This window comes from Bos indicus x Bos taurus, chromosome 11 (genome assembly GCF_003369695.1).
Source record: "Bos indicus x Bos taurus breed Angus x Brahman F1 hybrid chromosome 11, Bos_hybrid_MaternalHap_v2.0, whole genome shotgun sequence".
Classification (NCBI taxonomy): domain Eukaryota; kingdom Metazoa; phylum Chordata; class Mammalia; order Artiodactyla; family Bovidae; genus Bos; species Bos indicus x Bos taurus.
This window is the reverse complement of record NC_040086.1, coordinates 80,388,374-80,394,365: the sequence shown is the minus strand read 5'-3', so window position 1 is coordinate 80,394,365 and position 5,992 is coordinate 80,388,374. Positions and strand designations below refer to the sequence as shown.

Sequence of the window (5,992 nt, the reverse complement as noted above, 5' to 3'; positions counted from 1 at the left end):
GAGAAATATCAATAACCTCAGATCAGAAGATGACACCAGCCTTATGGCAGAAAGCAAAGAAGACTTAAAGAGCCTCTTGATGAAAGTGAAAGAGGAGAGTGAAAAAGTTGGCTTAAAACTCAACACTCAGAAAACTAAGATCATGGCATCTGGTCTCATCACTTCATGGCACATAGATAGGGAAACAGTGGAAACCATGACAGACTTTATTTTTTGGTCTCCAAAATCACTGCAGATGGTGACTGCAGCCATGAAATTAAAAGACACTTACTCCCTGGAAGGAAAGTTATGACCAACCTAGACAGCATGTTAAAAAGCAGAGACATTACTTTGTCAACAAAGGTCTGTCTAGTAAAGGCTATGGTTTTTCCAGTGGTCATATATGGATGTGAGAGTTGGACTATAAAGAAAGCTAAGGGTAGAAGAATTGATGCTTTTGAACTGTGGTGTTGGAGAAGACTCTTGAGAATCCCTTGGACTGCAAGGAGATCTAACTAGTCCGTCCTAAAGGAGATCAGTCCTGGGTGTTCATTGGAAGGACTGATGTTGAAGCTGAAACTTCAATACTTTGGCCACCTGATGCGAAGAGCTGACTCATTAGAAAAGACCCTGATGCTGGAAAAAATTGAAGGCAGGAGGAGAAGGGGACAGCAGAGGATGAGATGGTTGGATGGCATCACCAACTCAATGGACATGAGTTTGAGTAAACTCTGGGAGTTGGTGATGGACAGAGAGGCCTGGCTTGCTGCAGTAAATGGAGTAACAAAGAGTCGAACATGACTGAGCAACTGAACTGAACTGAGAAGAGCACTTTTGGAATTCTCTTTCTTCTTCCTTTATACATAAATATCCCAGTAACTCCATGAAAATGCTGAATTCTTCATCCAAAGGATTCAAAACTCTTTGTCTCATTTCAATTAAATCCAGTAAATCCTGGGGCATTCTGAATCACAGTAACAGAGATAAGAACCTTGAGACCACATAGGTTTCTTTTAAAGGAGAGGGAAGAAAATCATTTTTAGCTAATAGCATATTTAGGGAAGACATACTTAGCATCTTCCTTGAAGCCTGGAGTTTGAAAAATAGAATATATCTTGAACTTCTCTTTTACTTTTAACTTGAATTTCCAGCATCTATTTGCAAAACTGTGTTCAAATATAGCATGCAAGTCCTTCATTGGAATCTCCTGATTTACAGATGAACAAATTAGAGAGCAACTGGGTTAAGTAAGAATATCAGAATCACACACTAAGGAGAAAAAGAGTAACATATTAAAATGTTAAGCACTAATTTCTGAGTGTGTGGACCAGCAGCTGCTTCTGAGGGTATAAAATTAATTCCATGTGAGATTTTATCTAGTAATTAAATAAATTCTAGCCTCAATTCTAGTGCTAGGGGGAAAAACTTCTGAAATGTTACAGAAATAGACTCAGTTAAATGGAAGAGAAATCCTTTCCTGTATTACTCATAAAGAGTCTTTTTCTAGATCACTCGTCAGAGCTATCATTTTACTTTGCTTTTCTTATTTCAAACAGTATAAAGGAAAAATATTTGAGTAGATGTTTATGGGTTCATGCTAAAGAGAAGAAAAAGTAATAGTTTCCTTCATGTTTATCTTCTCTTCCTGTCATCTAATTTTATATTGTACTATATAGAGGAGATCCATCCAGTCAAGCCTAAAGGAAATCAGTCCTGAATATTCATTGAAAGGACTGATGCTGAAGCTGAAACTCCAATACTTTGGCCACCTAATGCAAAGAACCGACTCATTGGAAAAGACCCTGATGCTGAAGACTGAAGACAGGAGGAGAAGGGGACGACAGAGGATGAGATGGATGGCATCACCAATGTGATGGACATGAGTTTGAGTAGGCTCCAGGAGTTGGTGATGGACAGGGAAGCCTGGCATGCTGCAGTACATGGGGTTGCAAAGAGTTAGACACAACTGAGTGACTGAACTGAACTGAACTGAACTGATACTCAAAATTATTATTCATTCTCTTCCCCTTATAGAATATCTTGATTTTAACTAAGCATAACATTTCTGTAAGCAAATTGCCTTAAAGTAGACTCTGTTATCCATGTAGCATTCTTGATGCTTTCATGAAATGACATTTATAAGAAAATACAGATATATAAGGAGGCAGAGGACTTCCCAGGTGCCGCTAGTGGTAAAGAACCTGCCTGCCAGTGCAGGAGATGTAAGAAACCGGGGTTTGACCCTTGGGTAGGGAAGATCCCATTGGGGAGTACATGGCAACCCACTCCAGTATTCTTGTCTGGAGAATCCCATGGACAGAGAGGAGCCTGGCTAGCTATAGTCCATAGAGTTGCAAAGAGTTTGAAGTGACTGAGCATGCACTCAAGGAGGCAGCATATGAAAAGCACTTGAGTCCCAACTAGAAGAAAAAATATTTTTTTAATTAAGTAATTAAGGGTTACTTTAATTTCTTCTTTCTATTAACTACAGTAAGGAAGGGAAAGATACGATTAGCTAAAGTGAAAGTGTTAGTCGCTCAGTTGTGTCCGACTCTTTGTTGACCCAATGGGCTGTACCCCACCAGGCTCCTCTGTCCATGGGTTTTGCCAGGCAAGAATACTGGAGTGGGCTGCCATTTCCTTCTCCAGGGGGTCTTCCCAACCCAGGGATCAAACCTGGGTCTCCTGCATTGCAGCAGATTCTTTACTGCCTGAGCCACCAAGGAAGCCCCTGAGGCAAATCCATATTTCAAATAATTAAGGAGCAGAATGAGGGAATCAATTGTCTGGCCAATTAATAAGAAAAGCAATTGTGTTTTCAGATGTTAATTTGACCTTATTGAGTCAAATCATCCATTCACTAGAATGAGACACAAATTAGGAAAGACTGTGGAGTGTGTCTAGGAGCTGAAACAACAGACACAGACAGAAATAATCATGATGTCAACCTAGTGTGACTGGATGTAGTGGTATAATTGAAGAAAATTCTGCAGGAACATAGAGGGGGAAGGCATTATTTTGTTTGGGGGTAAGAGGCAAGGGTGAAAAAAGACTTCAAGGTGATAATGTGTTTTCTACCACACCATCCAAATGATCCCTTGCTGTGTGAATAGGTTAATAGAAAAATTACTTATAAAACTATATGTTGTAGCCTAAGTAGTAAGCTCTTCCTTCATCAAGATTTAACAAAGTTGGATAGTTAAACTGTACATTCTTTTATAGTTACTGCCTGCTGACTCAAGTGGAAACTCCTTTTCAAAATCTCTGTTATCTGGCTTTAACCTACCTTTCTGATTTTAAGTTTCAACAAGTCACTTTCTACTTCAGAAAGCTAGAATATTCTGGAGGTCAACTGTCCGGTATATAATTTTACTATTTCTTCTGCCTAAAATGTCCTTTCTACTTTTGTCTGTCATGATTATCAATCTCTCATTCCAGAGTTAACTCAAATGCTATGTCAATCTTTCTATTCATCAGTAGTGGGTTAAAGATTTCATAAATTCATTGTCAGTCACCTACCAAGAGGTAGGGTCTATTTATCTACTCCCGTAAATCTGGGCTGAGTCAAATCTGATTATTTTGACCAATAGAATATGACAGACACCATATTATATCAGTTCTGGATCTAGCCTTTAAGAGAAATGGCACCTTCTTCATCCTCCTTCATGGTATGCTCCCTCAGTGGGAAGCCAGCTGCCATGTGAGAAGTCCAACCACCCTGTCATGCTGTGAGGAAGCCTGAGCCATCCACGTGCAGTAGCCCACAGTTAGATTTTGGGAGTGAGACGCCCAGCCATGCCCAAGTTCCCAACATCCCAGTTGAGGTCATAGACATGTGAGTGAAGACAATGTCTTGGGAGAACTAGCCTCATTGAATCTTTAGATGGCTGCATTGCCAGGTTGCCATATATGGAATACCGTCTTGCTTTTCAACACTGTTTTAGAGCACACATACCCACGTGCACACAAGTTCAACAGAACCAGAAGATCTGAGGAGGGAGCTGGATCTTCGGAGGGACCTGAATAGGATCAACATCTTGGCTAAGTCTAGGAGACACCATTCATATTATGCTGGTTTTGCTTTTTATGAGACTGTATAGGGGCTTCCCTAGTGGCTCAGAGGTTAAAGCGTCTGCCTGCAATGCAGGAGACCTGGGTTCGATCCCTGGGTAGGGAAGATCCCCTGGAGAAGGAAATGGCAACCCACTCCAGTATTCTTGCCTGGAGAATCCGATGGATGGAGGAGCCTGGTGAACTGCAGTCCACGGGGTTGCAGAGTCGGACACGACTGAGCGACTTGACTTTCACTTTCCTTTCACAAAACAAGACCTTAGAGGAAGAAAACGTGTTCAGTTGGCCATCCTGAACTTGAAGTATAAATTATCCACTGGTCTTTTAAATGCATCTTTCTTCCTTCTTCATACTGGTTATAATTGTTTTAGAAATCTCAGAAAATATCAGAATTGGTTGTTTCAAAATGTATACTACTCTGGCATCTGTGTTCTATGTAAGATCAGCCAAAAATCTTTTATAATTTACTATTGTGGAAGATCCTCTAGATCTGGTTAAATTAAAAGAGGGCTATTAACAGTTTCCCAGATGGAGGGAAAAAGAGACTGTGGGTTCAAAGACAATTATAATTCTCCAAATGTTCCCATGTATTTGCATTTGCTTGTTGACTGCTTTTATCACACAATAAAACTAACAACTTTCTGCATCCAAATGCAACAGAAAACAATCTTTACTGAGAAAAAAATTTTTAAGATGAATTGCTGTGTGCTAAAGTCTTATTGGGAGAAGGCAATGGCAACCCACTCCAGTACTCTTGCCTGGAAAATCCCATGGGGCTTCCCTGGTGGCTCAGATGAATCCACCTACAATGCACAAAACCCAGGTTCGATCCCTGGGTCAGGAAGATCCCCTGGAGAAGAGAATGGCAACCCACTCCAATATTCTTGCCTAGAGAATTTCATGGACAAAGGATCCTGGTGTGTTATGGGGTCACAAAGAGCCTGGTGTGACCATGGGGTCACAAAGAGGCAGACACAACTGAGGGACTAACACAACAACAACAAAGTCTTATTCAAACATTTTTGCAATTTCTGATTGTCAAATTAGAGTTGCCTAAGACCTATTGGGGCAATAAAACATTTGCTGAGAGCAGAATATATTCTAGATAAAGACAGAACTCAGTGTTTTGACTTTAAATATTTTTTAAATCAAAATGCATAATATCTACTTATAAATGGGTGCATATACATCTACAAAATCAAAACCAAACTTCTTTTCCAGAGATTTTTCTACTATTCCAACAGTCCAATATTGCAAACTAGTATCTCCAGTATATCTTATGATTGAAACAAATATCAACATCACCTGGAACCTCAGAGGAAAGTATTCATTTTAATAAGTTAGTGTTAGTCTCTCAGTCCTGTCTGATTCTTTGTGACCTCATGGACTGTAGGCCACCAGGCTCCTCTGTCCATGGAATTCTTCAGGCAAAAATAATGGAGTGGGTAGCCATTTCCGTTTCCAGAGGATCTTCCTGACCCAGGGATCGAACCCAGGTCTTCTGCAATGGAGGCAGATTCTTTACTGTCTGAGCCACCAGTGAAGCCCATAATAAGACAAGCAGATAATTATTTGATAAATGTGAGCATATGTGTGTTCATGGAGCCAATGACAAAATTTAGTCTTCATAGCATCCACTGCTTACAGGATATATAAGCTTTTCCTAATTCCAACTTCTGTCTCTTCTGCCTCTCTTGTCTCTCAAATTTATAAATAAAATTTTAAATCTAGGAAACTATTTATCTCACTTGCTCCTTCATTGGTTTATTCATTCAGTAAATATTCATTAAGCCCTCACTATGTTTGGGCACAGTTTTAGGCACATACATCAATGAAATGACATCAAAGATTCCTTCTCTAGTGGAGTTTATATTTTTGTGAGGTCAGGAAGAGACAGGCATTAAAGCATAAATTTAATAAATATGTAAATTATATTTCAGAA

General features: G+C 39.7%; 1 non-coding gene across 1 annotated transcript; it reads left to right on the top strand.

Annotated features, from left to right (window-relative positions):
- The first annotated feature begins 4,084 nt into the window (after positions 1-4,084).
- Positions 4,085-4,156, top strand: TRNAC-GCA. Its single transcript has one exon. It is a non-coding gene; the product is annotated as a tRNA-Cys (tRNA).
- Positions 4,157-5,992: the final 1,836 nt, after the last annotated feature.